This window comes from Echinops telfairi, unplaced genomic scaffold (genome assembly GCF_000313985.2).
Source record: "Echinops telfairi isolate 266 unplaced genomic scaffold, ASM31398v2 ScPeMD7_3533;HRSCAF=4204_1, whole genome shotgun sequence".
NCBI classification, from domain to species: domain Eukaryota; kingdom Metazoa; phylum Chordata; class Mammalia; order Afrosoricida; family Tenrecidae; genus Echinops; species Echinops telfairi.
Genome location: NW_022107432.1, coordinates 16,327,973 through 16,347,688, shown reverse-complemented (window position 1 = coordinate 16,347,688; position 19,716 = coordinate 16,327,973).

Below are 19,716 nucleotides of genomic sequence, written 5' to 3'. Positions count from 1 at the left end.
GACTCAGGAAACACATGCAATGACACCAAATGCAGGATGATCATAGGCCACTGGGTAGAAAGTTTTTGGATCCAGTGGCATTGTAAGCATCTCAGCGCTGGCTGGCATCACTACGTGGCCTCTCCAGCTTCAGAGGTCTGGATAAATCAAGGTAGGTCCATGTGGCATCTCCAGCTCAGGGCACTAGAGCAGTTCCATGTGTCTTGTCAGCTGTAATGTCTCCCAGGGAGTGAGCAGAGAAAGAGGTATCTCCCACCTTCAAGGAGGAAAATGCTGGCTTCCCAGAATTCTCATGAGAAGACTATGCCCATACAGAGACCTCAATGGTGATGACCTGGTTGACTAACTAGATTCCACCCCTTCTCGCTTAATCATCTGACCATATGGACACACCAGATTATGTAACTACCACAGGAGCCTGACATAGTTAAAACCTGGGTCTCCCAGTCACACAGCCCAGCTTTGGGTTCGGAACTTTGAACCTCCTTCTCTTGGAAGGAATAATACATAACTAGATTTGCCCTAGTGGTGATAACTTCATTAAAATTAACTGGCATTATATCTGGACTCACACTTCACAAATAAAATCAGACAAACAGATGATCTGTAATGAAAATAATAATATCTTCCATTTTCACAGAACTTTGTTTTTCACTTAGAAACCTCTATCAATCCTCACCATGACCATAAGTGAGGCATGAGTATATTTCCACACAAACCAACCCATTAGCAAGTGTTTTTTTAAAATTTAATAAAAATCATCACTCCTTACCAAGGCTCAAGTAGAAAGTAAATGTTTTGAGAATGATGATGGCAACAGATGTGCAAGTGTGCTTGACACAATGGATGGATGGATGGATGTATTTTGAAAAGGGCTGTATGAGCCCACAATAAAATGATGAAAAAAAAGTCATCACTCCTCATACTGTTTGCACTTCGAGCCTATTTCAGTTGTTTCAATAACTGTTATAAATAGTGTCCAGCCACAAATGTGTGCTGGAAGCTTACCCTTCTCCACGTAAGTCATCCTGATCGGTAAATATTACTATCAGGATGCTGCTTATTTAAAGCACCAAACTTTCATAAGTCTTATGAAAATTTCTCTTGAGGTGAATCCTTGGAATGAGAAGAGATGTATATATATATATTTGCTTCTGTCCTAGAACTCTAAATGATACATTATATTATAGTTTCTTTTTACAACAATAAGTGAAGCCTTTCTCGCAATAGATATCCTGCTTAAAATGAAAAATGCCAATATTGCTCAAAACTGCAAGATATTAGAAAGCCAAAATATACATCTCTACAAAGGCTATTGTTAGGTGTCATAGAGTTGGTTTCAACTCAGAGTCACCTTCTGTACAACAGAACCACACACATGATGTATCAAATGACGTGTATGTGCTGCAGGTGTGAAAATGAGTAAGACAGCATCTGGCTCTTCAAAGAGTGTAGAATATAACATATACATACTCATAAAACATAAAGTACATGCTCTGCTACAAATATGCTTGGTGTATTATTACATTTTTTCCTATATAATAAGGAATAAACATTTAATTTAATCATGTCGAATGAATACCCAACAAAATAGATGTTTATATGAATGATTCATAGAGCACACAAATTGTCATAGTGTAAAAGTGTAATTTGAATAATAATAATATTACTACTATTACTATCACCACCATCTCAAATGACTTTAATTATTACCAGATGCCAGGTCTCCATATCTCTTCTTAGGCGTCAACTTCTCCACTTTATGTAATTTATTCACCAGCAGGAAAATGAAAGGTAGAAATTTCAACCCATGTTCTGTGGATTCAAAACTATTGAATTTCTACTCCCTGAATATAATGCATTCTATAAAATCCGGGTTAATAGTTTATAGTAATTAGCTAGAGATAGTAGTCAATGTATTAGGAACTGCAATTCTGTGATTTCCACAATCATTGCCAAGTTGGAATAATTCTTTCGATAACAATAGTTTGATGCATCAAAAGGTGTTTAATTTTTTCCAACTCTAATATTCACTGTCCATCATTTATCTGTCAGTTTGTCATACTATGGTGGCTTCTCTGTCGCTGTGATGCTGAAAGTTGTGTCACTGGTATATAAAATACCAGCAGGGTCATCGAAAGAAAGCGAGTGTCAACAGTTTCCAGACCACTAAATGAATAGGCTGTCCACTTCTGAGCAATTAACTACTGAAAAGCCTATGGGTAGCATCAAAACATAATGATTTATTGAAAATCTAATGGGAAAAATAACATCATCAGAGAAAGTGCCAAATAAGGAGCACGTCTGGTCAGAAGACATTAAACGTATAATTGAGAAAGAGCTTCCTTCTCAAAGAGAAATTGACCCTAGTGGTGTGGGTGGAGTAAAGTCAGCAGGAGGAAAGCCTGATGGGATACGGTTCAAATTGAGAAGCAACAGCTGCAAGCAGCAATTAATCATTGGAACTTGGAAGGTACAAAATATGAATCAAAGAAAAATGGAAGTCATTGAAAATGAAATGGAAAGCAAGGTAAATGATAGTTTAAGCAGTAGTGAGCTGAAACAAGCCGGTATTAGTAATTTTGAATCAGAAAATCATATAGTTTATTATACCAGGATTGACACAGTCAACAGGAATGATGTTGCATTCATCTCGAAAATGACATTTCAAGATGCTGTCTGTGATAGAATGAGGTCTATCTGCATATGAGGAAATCTAATCAATACAACTAGGGGTGAGATTTTAAAAAATTATCAGCTGGTTCACTGCTGTAAAGATGGTTTTACATATATAAAAAAGTTACCGAAAGGCAATTTATGGTTTCATAAAGATAATACTTAAATAAGAACAATAAAAATAGAGTATGTTATAAAAAATTTTAAATATTAATGAAAAATATTAAATGATACCTAACAAAAGCATTAGAACTGTTATTTAAGATATTCCCTTTGCAATATTCTTCCCTTTTATGTAAGCATCATTGGTTTTGTGATTTATCTTTAACCTTCTTTTCGCTGTAGGAGTAGAATACTCTTCCTTGAGGGGTAGGCCAAGTAGACAATAGTCATTGTGCTTGGTAGATTAGAAACAGATAAGCTACTCTGCTGTGAACATATTATGTTCTTCTTTGGGGAAAAAAATCTTCACCACTTCTGCTGAACTTACAGAAATTATTCTAACAATATTTTTAGCACTTTGAGCATTTTCAGGAATTGCATAATTCATTCATAATGTCTCTGGGAATTTGGGATGCAACCCAAAGCTGAAAGAAACGACACTGTGTCACTCTTTGGTTGTTTAGAACTTTTTATCTTTACATTCTATGTTAGTTTGCTGGAGTAACAAATGCAAGGTAATAAAAATGTAGTATTATTTAAAAGAATGGGTTTTATAAAGTGAGCAAGCAAATATTTCAAGCATAATTCTGTCTAATTCTTTCATACCTATGGACAGAATGAACATTCCAATGAGTATTTAAAATACACTGTTGTAAGCAAAAATAGAAAGGAATGACATTTCATGGTTTCAACATTGGGTGGCTGCCCAGCTACTCACCTTAGACAGAAAGGACCGGATTACAAGTGTGATTTTAACAACCCATTTGTACAACTCAATAAAAAATTGGGTATTGGTTCTGCCACACCTATGCAAACCAACTGAATCCAATCACTCAATATAACTATTATTCAAATTTATGCACCAGATACTAAAGCTGATAATGAAGAAATGGAAGAATTTTACCACTGTCTTCAGTTTAAAGTGATCAAACATGCATCAAGATGCTTTGATAATTATTGGTGATTAGAATGCAAACGATGGAAACAAAGGTGAAGGTCCAGTAGTTGGAAAAGATGTTCTCAGTGTAGAAACAAAGTTAAAGTTCACATGATAGACTTTTGTAAGACCAATGACTTGTGCATTGAAAATTCCTTTCCTCAACAACACAAAAGGCAACTTTGTACACCTGAAATTCTCCAGATAGAGTACACAGAATCAAATTGATTACATCTGAAGGAAGAGACAATGGAGAAGCTCAATATCAGCAGCTAAAACCAGGTGGGGTCCCGAATATGAAAAAAGACCACGAATTATTTTATGTTACTTCAGGTTGAAGTTGAGGAAAATTAAAGCAGGTCAGTCACAGCCAGCCACCACGTGTGTCAGTTTGTCTTACTGGGGTGGCTTGTATGTTTTTGTGATGCTGGATGCTATGTCACTGGTATTGCCAATACCAGCAGGGTCACCCAAAGAGAGCAGGTTTCAGCAGGGCTTCCAGGCTATGAACAGACTACAAAGACGATGCTCCCCACTTTGGGGAAAGAAGCAGTTGAAAACCCTGTGCCTAGCTTTCAAGCCTCGTCAGCTACTGAAAGCCCTAACAAAGGAAATAGAACATTGTTGGAGGTACTGCAGCAGACAGTCCCTTGGGTCACAGAGCACTCAAAATGTAACTGAAAAAGAGTTGATTTCTTAAAGTTGCATCAAATATGGTGCTGGGAAATGGGTAAAGCCTGTGGGAGTGTAGCATCGGGATTTTCATTTGCTGATGGGGCATCATTCAAGGTAAAGAGAACAGCTAAAAAATTCTAATGATCAGAACTTGGAATGTGAAAAGTATGAATTTAAGAAGACTGGAAGTGGTTGAAAATGAAATGGAATGCAGAAAGATAGATATCTTAGGCACTAGTTGCCTGAAATGGACTAGCATTGGCCATTTTGAATCAGAAAATCATATTTACTATAACAGGAATAACACAATCAAGTGGGATGGTATAACATTCATTGTCAGAAAGGATCTTGCTAAATCCATTATGAAATACAATGTTGTTGTGACAAGATTGATTTATATACTTGCCTTCAAAGGAATCTAGTCAATACAACTACTATTCAAATTTACTATACAACCACAGAAGCAGTGATGAAGAAATTTAAGAATTTTATCAACTTCCATTGGAAATTGATCAGACATACAAAACAGATACATAGTTAGTTATTGGCTATTGGAATGCAAATGTTGAAAACAAAGAGGAAGGAACATATTTGGAAAATATGGTCTTGGTGATAGAAATGAGGCTGGAGATTGCATCATAGAAGTTTGCTGCAACAACGACTTATTAGCAAATACCATTTTTTAACCACACAAAAGGCAACTGTACACAAGGATTTCTAGAGATGGAATACAGAGACATCAAATGGACTATATCTGTGGGAAGACACAGTGGAGAATACCTTACTCAAAAACAGCAGCTAACACCAGGTGCAGGGCTGCTGTGGACCAGATCATCAACTGCTGATGTGTAGGTTAGGGATAAAACTGAAGAAAATTAAAACAAGACTACAAGAGACAAAATATGACCTTGAGTCTATCCCATTTGAATCTGTAAACATCTGAGAACAGATCTAACACATTGAACACTAAAGAGAGAAGACCATACGAACTGTAGGAGTGCATCAAGGCCATCATTCACGAAGAAAGCAAAAGGTCATTAAAAATGCAAGAAAGAAAGAAACTATCAAAGTGGATAACAGTAGAGAATCTGAAACTTGCTCTTAATCATAGAGTAGCTAAAGCAAATGGAAGAGAGAATAAAGCCTAGGAGCTGAATAGAAAATTTCAAAGGGCAGCTTGAGAAGATGAAACCAAATATGTAATGAAATGTGCAAACACCTAGAGGTAGAAAACTAAAAGGGAAGAGCTGTCTCCGCGTATCTGAAAATGAAAGAACTCCAGAAAAATAGTCAAGCTTCTAGTTGTAGTATTGAAAGATTTGATAGGCAAACCATTGAGTCATGCAGGAAGCATCAAGAGAAGATGGAAAGAATACACAGAGTCACTGTATAAAAAAGAACTCTTTCACATTCCACCACCTCAGGAGGCAGCATATGAGAAAGAACCAGTGGTGCTGAAGGAAGAAGTTCAAATTTCACTGAACACATTAGCAAAAAACAAGGTTCCAAGAATAGGTGAAATATCAACTGAAAATTTTCAGCAAGCTAAATAAGTAATAGAAGCACTCATTTGCCTATGGCAGGAAATTTAGAAAACAAGCACCTTGCCAATTGACTGGAAGAGATCCATACATGTGTCCATTCTAAAGAAACGTGGCCCAACAGACTCAAAGTAAAGAATGATATTATTGATAAAGTATACAAGTAAAACTATACTTAACATCATCCAACAAATGGTTGAAGCCATACCTTTAGAGGGAGCTGCCAGAGTTTCAGGCCAGATTCAGAAAAGGAAGTGGAACAAGGGAAATCATTGTTGATGTCAGATGGTTCTTGGCTAAGAGCAAAGAATAGCAAAAAGATGTTTACTTGTGTTTAATCAATTATACAAAGGCATTGGACTGTGTGTACCATAATAAACTGTTGATAACCTTGAGAAGAATGGAAATTTTGAACACTTCATTGTGCTCATAAAAAACTTGTACATGAATCAAGAGGCAGTTGTGTGAACAGAACAAGAGAGTACTGTATGGTTTAAAATCAGGAAAGGTGTGCATGAGGGTTGTATCTTATCACCATGCAGTGTCATCTATCTGTATTCTGAGCAAATCACCAGAGAAACTGGCTTATATGAAGAAGAATGTGGCATCAGGATTTGAGAAAGAATTTGAGAAAGAAAGTAGGTAACATCATAACAAATGGAGAAAAAATTGTCAAGCATTTTGTTTTGCTTGGAACCACAATCAGTGCTCACAGAAGCAGCAGTCAAGAGATCAAAATATGTTTTGAATTACATAAATCTCTGCACAAGATGTCCTTGGAATATTGAAGAACAAGGAATTACTTTGAGGACTAAGGTGTTCCTGATCCCAGTCATGTAATTTTCTATTGGATCATATGCACTTTAAAGTTGGACATTGACTAATGAAGACCAAAGAAGAATAAAAGCCGTTGAATTGTGATGCTGTTGAAGAATAGTGAAAGAACCGTGGACCTGTAAATGGGCAAACTGATCTGTGTTGGAAGATATAAGGCCAGAATACTCCTCAGAGGCAAGGATGGCAAGACTGTCTTGCATGCCTTGGACATATTATCAGGCTAGACCAGGTGAAGGACACCTGGTGAAGTCCCTGGTAAAGGACATCATGTTTGGTAATGTGGTTTATGCCACCTGAACTCTGAGCACGTCTCAAGAACAGATTTGATGTATTGAACACTACTGACAGAAGACCTAATGACCTGTGTGGTGACATCAGGAAGAGCATACTTGAAGAGTGCAAAAGGTTAAGTAAAAGACAAGAGCGAATAAAAGATCAAAATGGATGCCAGAAAGACAAATGCAAGAAATGATGAAGTCAAAGACTTGAACAGAAGATTTCAAAGGGCAGCCTGAAAAGACAAAGTCAAGTCTTATATTGAAATGAGTAAAGACCTAAAATTAGAAAACCCAAAAAGAAGGGAATAGTCAATATATGGTAAAGCAAAAGAACCGAAGATAATTGAAGCCTTGAGTTGCAATACTAAAAAGTGCTATGGGTAAAATTTAAATAATGCAGGATGTATCTAAAGAAGATGGAAAGAATGCCCAGAATCACTCTACAAAAAGAACTGTCAACATTCAACCATTCAAAGAGGAATCACATGTGCAAGAGCCAATGTTACTGAAGAAGGAAGTGTGAGCTACACCAAAAACATGACAATAAAACGAGGATTCCCAATTGACGAAATGCAATCAAAATATTTCAACAGCTGATGAAGCACTAGATACACTCACTTGACCATGCCAGCATATTTTGAAGACAGCTACTTGGCCAACTGATGGGAAAAGATCAATATTTATACCAAATCAAAGAAAGCTCATCCAACAAAATTGTCAATCCATAGACCCAAATCAGTATCATCACACGCAAATAAAATTTTACTGAAGATCATCCAACAACTGTTGCAGTAGGACATTGCCAGCGAACTGCCAGAGGTTCAGACCAGACACTGAAGAGGACTTGGAACCAGGGACGTCAGATGGATTGTGGTTAAAGGCAGAAAACCCCAGAAAGAAGCTTGTTTATGTTTCGTTAACTATGGAAAGGCATTTGATGATGTGGATCATAACAAACTTTGGATAGCCTTGAGAAAAATGGGAATTATAGAACACTATATTGTGCTGATGTGGAACCTGGTCATGGATTAAGAGGCAGCTGTGTGACAGAACAAAGTACTACTACATGGTTTACAATTAGGAAAAGCATGCTTCAGGGTTGTTTCCTATCACCATATTTATTCAATCTGTATGCTGAGAAAAAAAATCTGGGAAGCCACAATATATGAAGAAGAATACAGTATCAGGATTGGAAAAAGTTTTATTCAATGCATGATATAGAGATGACATAATCTTGTGAGGGGGACTTGAATCACTTGCTGATGAATAGCAAGGATTAAAACTTTCAATGTGAATTACAACTCAATGTAAAGAAGTAAAAAACCCTTGCAACTAGACCAGTAGGTAGAATTATGATAAATGGAGAAAAGATTGATGTTGTTAAGGATTCCATCTTTCTTGGATACACAATCAATGCTCATGGAAACAGCAGTCAAGAGATCAGATCACACCTTGCATTAGGTACGTCTGCCCCACAAGACTTCTTTAGTGTTAAGAAGAAAGGCTTTTACTTTGAAGACTTAGATTCACCTAAAGTGTAGTATTTTCAATTGCCTCAATTGCATGTGAAAGACGGACATAGAAAAATCAATCCATGTGTTCTATAGTGTTGGCAAAGAATATTGAAGGTACCATTGACTTTCACAAGTACAAATATCTGTTTTGGAAATATTACAGACAGAATGTTCCTCAGAATCAAAGATGTGAAGACTTCATTTCACATACTTTGGATATATTATCAGAAGAGTCCAGTCCCTGGACGAGGACATCATGCTTAATAAAAGCTGAGGGGCACGGAAAGAGGAAATAACCCGATAGGATAGATTGACATAAGACTTCAGCACTGAGTTCAAACAAAGGAATGTGTCAGGATGGTGATGGATTGGAGGTGTTTGGTTCTGTTGTACATAGGGTTGCTGTGAGTTGGCACAGTGTGGACAGTACCGAGCAACAACAATATTCAGTATGATGTTTGCTTTCTCTTATTTTCTGAAAAATAGAATTTCATGTCTATATTGCAACCATGATTTTATTATCTTTCTTCTATTATATATCTAGATGTAAGGCTGTGTTGTAAATGCTTATTCTGTAAACTGCTAGATGTGTTTATTTTGTTGTTCAGTTTGACTTGATGGAATTACATCTTTCTGCTTAACAATAGTCATTAAGATGAACACTTTGATAATTGAGAATACAGTTTCTGTAACAGTATTGTCTCAAGCATCATTGTTATTTCAGTTAGCGATTTCTTTATCATTTTCTTGGCTTGAGTACAGTTATACAAGGGGGTACCCCCCCAAAAAAAAGTGTATTTTTTTCAAAGCTATGTATATTTTTCTTTTTATAAAACAACCTATCACCTTCAAAGTACTCTCCATTCCACTTAGTACATTTGTCATTCTTGGAAATATTTTTCAAACTCATCTGCCTGGATGGCTTACAGCACCTTCCTCTTCCACCACCCGCCACCCCCCACCTTTTCTGGGTCTTCAAGTCACTTTCCTTTCAAATCCCTCTTCATTAGTGGAAACAAAATGAAGTCTCATGGATCTAGGTCAGGTGAGTAATATTCATGGGGCCAGAGAGACATGCTGTTTTTTGCCCAAAACTGGTGCACTGAGATGGGTGCATGAGCAGGTGCATTGTTGTGGTGGCAGAACCATCTGCCTTCTACACCATCTTTTCAGAACCTCTAAATAGAAAGAGTGCTTAACAGTCTGATCTGGTGGAATGAAAGAAAATGCCCTACAAGTCCACATTTCTGTCCATTCAGGAAGTTGAGGGACGTCCAGAACAAGGTTTGTCATCAATGGACATTTCACACTGTTTAGAATGAGACAACCACCATACAATTGCCTTTTTCCTGTAGCACTGTTCTAGTAAGCTGTGTTCAACACCACAACAGTTTCTGCGACATTTTTCCTGAGCAGGAAACAAAATTTCACAGCTGAACGCTGTGCTGTTAAATTGGCCATCACAAAAAGCAAGGTTCCAGCAAAACTGCTTTCACAAAAAAATTCACTCTGACCAAAGAGAACCTTCCCAGGTGATGCCACTAGATGCACTAACTCAGAGCAAGTTGTTCAATGTTCACCTCATGGGGGAAAAGCATATTACAGAAGCTCTGCCCAGCGGAGCTTTTTTTCCATTTTTTGGGAGGGAGAGTGCTACCCCCTCATATGTATCACACAGACAAGAACATTTTTGTTTGATATTATAAATTAATCCATGTGTTCAGTGTCTTCTGATCCCCTATCATTATCAGGACTGCCACTGCATACTATTGTCTCTAAATGTTCTGGTTGGGAAAGGATAGGGGGTGGAGTGGATGGCAATTTTTCATTATTGCATAAATAACATATTAATTTACTTGTTACATTTTAAATCAAGTGAAAAGAATTATTGTTATAACAACCAATGCTATAATGGTTAAATGTACATTTCAAAGGAAGCTTTAATTATATAATGTTGCATAATTTGAATTGGTAGTTAAAAAAAATTCCAGCCATTGCTATATATTCAGAGTCGATACAACATGGTGGAACGTTTATAAAATTTGAGAACAAATTTTAAACTCACAGATTGAATTTATTAAATTAGAAACTCCAAAATTCTTTTAGAATAATATATTTTTTTAAAGTGTAATTTTAAAACCTAAAAATGAGATATAGAATATACACCTTTAGGAAGATATTGGATACTGTGTTAATGTAGGTGGACTAGAGAAACAAATCCAGAGACAGTCACATGTGTATATGAAAGAGCTTTATATCAAAGAGTAATTGTCTATTAAGAAAACATCCCATCCCAGTCCAGATCAAGTCATTAAGTCCAATGTTAGCCCACATGTCAGATACTAGTCCATAATTTCCTCTTCAGACTCATGCAACACCTGCAATGTTGCTGAATGCAGGAAGATCACAGGCCGGTGGGTGGAAAGTCTTGTGGATCCAGTGGTGCCGGAAGCATCTCAGTGCTGGTGTGGGTCTCCATGTGGCTCCTCCAGCTCCAGGGTCTGGGTCCATCTGCATAGCTCCATGTGGCTTTTCAGCAGGAATACAAAGCATAGAAAGAGGGTGTTCTGCCTCTAGGAAGAAAGATAGGAGTTCCCAGAAGCTTCAGGAGAAACCAGGCAGATACAGAGAGCTGATTGACAGACTAGACTACCCCTTCACTCAAATTGACAGGAGATTATGCAACTGCCACAGGTACCATTTATTAAAATATGCAAAAGAAAGAAAATCACTTTCATAGAAATAGAGAAATTAATGTTTTATTAAATAAAGTTTTAAAGGGAAATGTATACTGCAATTATATATAAACAACTCTGATAATAAAACCACATCTACAATGATGTTATTGTAATTCAATTATAAGTTCTAATTTAAACAATAGTTATACATAAGATTCTAAAATGCATGAGTCTTTGTTTCTTATTTTATGAAAATGTCTTCATTTAAATTAAGCATTATTTTTCCTTCTGTTTGGAAAAAAAAATCCTTTAAAGAAATATATGGTAATTTTTAACTTTGTAATTCTTATTCAGCACACCTGAAGTGTTTATATGAAAAAACTACTAAAAATCACATTTAATACTATAATAGTCATCTATCGTAATTCTTTATCATTAACAATATAAGAAGCGTGTAGCTATCAGAACCACAAAACAACTTAAGACACACCTTTGTGTTCATGTATCTATTGCACATGAATAGAGAAAGTCAAGTTGACATTCTAAAGGCTAAATGAACCTCAATTTTAATTTTCTTTAGAAGCAAACATGGTCTCAACATTGTTATTTGTGTTCTGATAATAGATGTTGACCTCTTTTTACCATTCAATCCAAGTGTACAACCTTCAGAAGTTCTATACTTGTCCTTGTATCAAGGGCCTTAAGCCAAATTTTCATTTTTTACCTTATGTCTCTCTATGATTCTGTTTTGGTATTTTAAATTATCTTTTTATTTTTTTGAACATTCCTGAAATTCTAAAAGGGCTGTGATAGGAATCTCAGTCAGTACTCAATATTGCTGAAATGTGAATGTCAGACTCTGCAAGGTCAGATGAAAATGCAAAACAGACAGTGTGTTAGTCTGGGTAGACTAGAGAAACAAAATTCATGGACACTCATATTTTATAAGAGGGAGTTTTATATGAAGAGTAAGTGTACATTAAGAAAGCATCCCAACCCAGTGCTGTTTGACACCGATCTACAAAGTCCTCCTTAATCTCACAAAACACACACAATGATGCCAAATGCAGGAGGAAAGTCGAATCAGTGAGCATGGAAGCATCTCAGTGCTGACAGGGGTCTCCACTTGGCTTCTCCAGCACCCAGGGCTGCATCGGGGTAGGTTCATGTGGCTTTTCCTCAGGGATGTCTCACAGGAAATGAGCCTTGCCAGCTGAGGCAGCTGCACACTGGTCCGACCATCAGAGAACAAGAGACAAGAAAGGTGAAGCTCGCTGAGCCATGTATCTCTCCACCCTTCAATTAATCCTACATGGGTTAATTGGCCAGGTTGGCACAATAAACCTTAACTATAACAGACAGATAGATAAATAAATAGATAAATAGATAGACAGATGATAGATAGATAGATAGATAGATAGATAGATAGATAGATAGATAGATAGATACTACTGAACAAAGTCCAGAATTGATGTGACGTCAGGACAAGGAAAATTGTGGTGGGTGTGAAAACCTATGTGTTAGTATGTAAAACAGAGGCTTCAAAACCAAACCAAACTCTTGTCATCGAATTGATTCCAGCACACAGCTGCCTCTGTGAGTTTGCAAGACTATAACTCTTTATGGAAGTAGAAAGTCTCAGCTTTCTCCTGGGGAGCAGCTGGTGGCTTCAAACCACTGACCTTGTGGTTAACAGATAACCACGATACCACCGGGCTCCTCTGTTAAGTGGCTTAAAGTTATACAAAGTCTATTGACAAGGAATATACATTAGGGAATATACAGACATTCCATTTGCTCCCCTCCACAAATGTCTTTAAATATGATTTTTAATTTGGTGCTATTTATAAAAAGAGTCCAGCTTGTAGTGTGTATACCAATATTAGAATTCTCTGCAGGCTTTTTAGAAATCCCTATAGACAAATATACAGACAAGGTGTGAAGCTGAATGCTTTGAAATAAAGCAAACCTGGCCTCGGGTTTCCACGACTGGGTGATAAACGCCCTGAGGGGCCTGTGTGAAACCAGGAAGTCCTTCCATCCTTGGGGAGGCGGGAAGGTGGGGAAGAAAGGAGGAACAGATTACAAGGATCTACATATAACCTCCTCCCTGGGGGATGGACAACAGAAAAGTGGGTGAAGGGAGACACGAGGCAGTGTAAGATATGATAAAATAATAAATTATAAATTATCAAGGATTCATGAGGGAGGGGGAAGCAGGAGGAAGGGGTGGGGGTGGGGGAGAAAATGAGGAGGCGATTCCAGGTGCCCAAGCTGAAAGCGAGTGATTTGAGAATGACGAGGGCAATGAATGTATAAGTGTGCTTTACACAATTGATGTATGTGTGGATTGTGATAAGAGTTGTATGAGCCTCAGTAAAATGATTTTTAAAAATTTACTTGGATCACAAATCACCAGGCTTTGGTGTGAATTCTTTCTCATGCAAAGGCAAGGGCCGAAGTATTTCCACCAGAGGAACCCAACATATTCTGGTGCAATGTGACTCAAATATATGAGGCTGATGAAAGAGCGGTTCAGCTGGACTTTAGAACTGCCCATGATTCGGAAAGGCCACCAGCCTGGACTTTTCCAGCTGAGGAAGTCGCCAGGAGACTTGCTCTTTGGAGCCACGCATAATGCATTGTTGGAGCCCTATCCTTTTATGTCTGTCTTTCCATCTGTACTCCCTTTTGGTATATGGGGGTGCTCATCTGCCTTTCTGTTTCCGGGGACTCACATGCTCTCCCCAGCCTTGATCCCTGGGATGGGATGGAAAGGCTGCTACCTGCATGGTTGGGGAATTTCAATCCTGAAAGCCTTGCTGAGATTCAGTGGTCAGCTTTGGGTCCGGGAGTGCTGAAACGGCAGTGACTGACCTTGAGGCATCGAGCTCTTGTGACTTCTCTGTTGTTTTGTTTTCTGGATGGGTAATTCTGTCCCCAAGGGCTCAGCGCCATACTGTACTCTATGTAAGTGGGATAGATTTGACCGGGAGAGGCTAGAGCAGCTAAAGGAGGCAGAGAAATCATACTGCTGTAGATTTAGATTCCTATGAAGGGGAAGTCTTACTCAGGAACAAGTTTCTCACACAGGCTGCACTGGACATTCAGAGGAAGGTCCAAAAGTCAGTGCACAATCCTGAAGGAGTTACCCTAGACAATATGGTTGTTGGTATTAATGCTACCTTTTACAATAGGGAACAGGAGGGGTGATGCAGGCTCAGGAGAAGGAGAACAGGACGACATCAGGCATGCCCAGGTACTGACCGCACTTGCTACCTGCCTGCCAACTGCCTCCCAGATCCGTGACCAAAGTGCCAAGTGCTAGGTGGATTAGCAGCTGGGACAATGGGCATGAAATCGCCCTAGCTGGAACATGCCAACCCAAGGGCAGTGCCATGCCGGCAAGTAAGCTGGTCATCATGGTGTTCCTTGTCCTATGGCAGATAGCCAAGAAGGAGGGCACCGTCAGGCCAGTGAGCAGCTGCTCATTGAAAATTGGCCCGGCCTGGCTAGTGAAGCAGCAGGAGAGCTGTAGTAGTCTGGAACCTCGGGTGAGCAATGTGACAGCAAGGTCAGTGGATGTCGTCCTAGATACTGGGCTGGCTGTCCTGTCCTCTTCTACTTCTCTGGACCCTGGGCGCCATTCACAGGTGTCACCGGGGAAGCTGTTGCACCCAGACCCCTCAGAGCTGGAGCATACAGACAAGCACCACAGAGAACTGTTGAGGGGTGTTTCTCTGCCATCCCAGGACAGAGAAGTGCTCCACAGAGAACCCTACCTCAGACCCATCACAGTCTTTAAGCCAGTGGATGCTTTTACCCCGTTCGTGTGTTTAAAGTGAATAAACACGCATGCCTGTCAGTCCTAAGATTTTTTTTCTAAACTTCAGATGACACTAACCCCCACCTCCAAGGGCACTGCCATCTCACATCCTCACCCCTATGTCACCTAAACTGTCCACCAGTTTTGTCTCTTCTTCCAGAAGTTCTCAGGTTATCAAGGTGCCTTAACCTAGTGTGCCAGCTCCAGGGCCATCAGCTCCTGGACCACCCCAACGCCATCCATAATGGGCCCTGAGTGGACAGCCCCTTCCAACAGAATAGGAAGGGTGTAATCCCAAAGCCCCACTTCATGCCCCTTTTGCCAACAAGAAGCAGCCAGAGATGTCTTCACCCAGTATCCCAAAGATTTGAGTCCATAGTTCTTCAGTGGGGAAATGTTAGGTAGTCAGAACAGGGACCAGGTTGTCCACTGGGTGTGCTCCAAATTCAGGCTCTGAGCCAGGAAGGGGTGGCACAGCTATGTGGGCAGTCCACCTGGATTGGCCCCATCTAGACCAGGTGGGCTTAATTCAGCCAATGGGGTCAGCCAACACCATGGCCTACGCCTCCCAGCAGAAGACTTTGAAAAGCCAAAAACTTTGTGAACTTGGCTTTCTTTTCCAGCTGTTCCTGCATTGGGTTGCCCTTTTTCTGGCCTCAGGTTTCCACATGTGGGTGTAAAGTGCCCTGAGGGTGCCTGTGTAAAACCTGATATTCTTTCAATACTTTATTAAAGGATAACAAACCAGACTTTGGCATGAATTCTTTCTCGTTGTAAGACAAGGACAGAGTTATTTCCATGGAAGAAACCTAACAACAATACTTCCCCAATCTGTCTTATCTAGTACACACTGTGCCTTTCAGCTGTCCCAAATCCAATTGTGAGGCTTGCCTTAGCCATCCTGTTATTTATCCATTAAACCTCTCCCTCTTCCAAGAGAGCCTTGTGATAATATGGGTTAGGCATTGTGCTGCTAGCAAAAAGGTCAAGGGTTCTAATCGACCAGTCACTTGCATCACAGGAAAAAGTTAAGGCTGTCTGCTCTTCTGAAGAGTTAGCTTTGGAAAGCCTAAGGAGTATTTCTATCCTATATTATAATTTTGCTATGAGTTAGAATTGACTTAGTAGCAGTGGGTTTTCTTGGTTTGTTTCCTCAAAGTGGCGGTTAAACCTTGGCTATTGCTGAATTGTATAGAATAATATTGAGTCAGCTTCACTTCAGGAGAATGATTTAGGTATCACAAACTGGTTAGGTGCTTCTCTAGTAGCTTAAAGGTTAGAGGTTCAAACTCATTTGGAGGTACATAGGAAAAAAGGCCTGGCAATCTGCTTTTGAATACTTCCAGCCATGAAAATCCTGCACGGTGCTATTCTACTTTGCACACGTGGGGTTGTTGTGAATCAGAAATGACCTTATATCAACTGATTTTAATGTAATGGAGTTCAACATTATTGGCATATATTATATTCATCTATCACCCTAATGGTCATAGGATGACTGCTTTTCAGAGGACTTTTCTTCTTATCCAGAGTGCCTATTAATTTCTTGGAGTGTGGCTATTAAAAAAACTCACTCAGAATTTTTATGAGATGTTGCTTTGTGCATGGTTGGGGATGAGGCTGTTAATTCAAAGGTAGTCTGTCTGAAGGGTATCGGGGAGGAGATGAGCAAGTCAGGGTGTGATGTAGCAACAATGAAAAATACAACTTTCCTCTAGTTCCTAAATGCTTCCTTCCCCCCACCCTCCCATCCCCACTATCATGATCTGAATTCTACCTTGCAAGTCTGGCTAGACCAGAGATATACACTGTTACAGATAGGAACTGGAAACACAGGGAATCCAGGGTGAATGATCCCTTCAGGACCAGTAGTGAGAGTAGTGATACTGGGAGGGCGGAGGGAAGGTGGGTTGAAAAGGGGTAACCGATTACAAGGATTTACATGTGATCTCCTCCCTGGGAGACAGACAACAGAAGAGTGGGTGAGGGGAGACATCAGACAGGGCAAGATATGACAAAATAATAATTTATAAATTATCAAGGGTTCATGAGGGAAGGGGTAAAGGGGAGGGAGGGGAAAATTGAGGAGCTTATGCCAGGGGCTTAGGTGGAGAGCAAATGTTTTGAGAATGATGAGGGCAATGAATGTACAACTGTGCTTTACACAGTTGATGTATGTATGGATTGTGATAAGAGTTGTATGAGCCCCTAATAAAACGATTTCCAAAAAAATTTTTTTAAATAAAAGGTAGTCTGTTCAAACCCACCACAGGAGGAAGATGAGACATTCTACTTTTTGAAGATTTACAGCCACAGTAACCCCACAAAACGTTGTTATAAGTCAGAGTGGATGGCAGTGGGTTCAGGAGAACTTGATGTTGAAAACTAGATTATACTTTATAGTCACAGACTGAAATCATGGTTTCCAAAATAATTGTTTAAAAATGGAGCTCGGGGACTGGGAAAAATGGCAACCTGATAGGACTCACCTGTCCAGAGCTCCTGCTGCCAGACCAGAAAATTGGAAGGTAAGGTGAAGGAAACGGGGAGGTGGAGTCCTGAAATTAGAACTAGGGTACTAGGGTCTCTCCTGAACTGCTCTTTTGGGTGTGATTTCCACTCACAAAGCAAACCAAGAATGCTTTAAATCACTAACTTTGGTGAGCCCACAGGCACCAGTTGCACCCTTGACGGGAGCTGCAGATTTCTCCAGGCTGATGCCCTAAAGGGGACAGAATCCCAGACACAAGGAGAACCCCACACTGGAGCTCTCCACACTATTGGCTGCCTTGAGCTCACAGCCTGGGGAGTGGCAGTGGCGGGTAGCCATGATGTAGAGTAGAAGAAAAAGCAGATTTTTAACTCAGGTAGATTGCGGTGTGGGAGAAAATAGGCAGATCATCGGAGTCCAGGGAATGAATTTAGTTCAAATTGCCGAGAAGGAAACAACACCCTTGATAAACTGTATCCCCTCTGGGGGTCAGCCTGACAGCCCCCAAATCAGAGCACAGCACAAGAATAATTTTTTAAAAGGTGAAATATATATTATTGGTTAATAACTCAAACCCCAGTCTGGTTGCTCAGCTCCAAGGAGCACATAGGCCGGGGCCCTTAACATAAATCAGCAAAAGAGGAAACCTAGCTAAGGAATGCCAGAACTCAGCTACAGGGCCTTGCAGCTTTTTGCATAACAAAGACCCACTGTAGCAAGTGTCAGTTTCAAAGAGCACAGAGCTGCAGACTACAGACTATGGGAGACAATTTTATTTGATTTTATTCTAGCTGTCCAAGGGGATAAAAATAAAAAATAAAATCCTCTGATCTAGTAGGATGCCAGCAGTCTAGATAGGACAACAAGCCCAGCTTCCCTTTCAGTGATTCTACACATAGCTGGGGAGGCCCTGCTTGTCCTGGAGCCCTAGATGGGCCTGTGGGAACACACTGACCCCCGGCCCTGTGGCCGTGCTACATACAGCACAGGGCAGGCATACCAGTGAACTCCAGCTCTCAACTGACGCCTAGCCATGGGTTCAGTCTTGCTTTTGAAGTAATCCCACACAGCATCTGTGGAATGCTACATCAAATGGGTACACCACCCCACTACCTTGAGGAAGATTTGGAACCCCTCCAGCCTTACGGATAGGTGACCAGGTCTCAGTTATCTCCTTACTTACAATGCTACTTCTTCTCTCTTTATTCATTCGCCCTTCTATCTTTCCCACTGCAGTCAGTCTCTATGAGCTCAGGTTTAGGTTATATTCCAATCCCATGCTCATGGATTGGAAGACTCAATATAGTAAAGATGTTAGTTCTGCCCAAGGCACTATATAAGTTCAATGCTGTCCCAATACGAACACCACCATCCTTCTTTTTTTTCATCCGTCTTCAAAGAATTGGAAAAACAGATAACCAACTTCATATGGAAGGGGAAGAAGCCCAGAATTAGCAGAAAACTCCTAAAGAAGAAGGACAAAGTGAGAGGGCTTGATCTACCTGACTTTAGCACATACTATATGGCCACAGTAGTCAAAACAGTGTGGTACTGGCGTAATGACAGATATTCAGACCAATGGAAAAGAGCTGAAGACCCAGAAATAAAAACATCAGCATACAGGCAACTGATCTTTGATAAGGGCCCCCAAAATATTATGGGAAGCAGATGCCATCTTCAATTTATGGTGCTGGAAAAAATGGATATCTACCTGCAGAAAAATGAAGCAAGACCCTTACATCACTCCATGCACAAGAATAAACTCAAGGTGGATCACAGACCTTGAGATAAAACCCCAAACAATTAGGACCCTTAATGAAGGAATTGGGACAAACTTGAGAACCTTGGCACAGGGAATACATAGGCTCTCAGAAATAGGGAAGAATACAAATACAGAGGAGGCACAAATAGACAAGTGCGAGATACTGAAGAAAAGACACCTGTGTACATCGAAAGAATTCACCAAGAGAGTAATAAGAGAGTCCACCGACTGGGAAAAAATATTTAACAATAATACATCAGACAAAGGCCTTATTACTAAAATCTACAATACTTTGCAAGCTTATAATAAGAGAAAAACTAACTGCCCACTGAGGAGGTG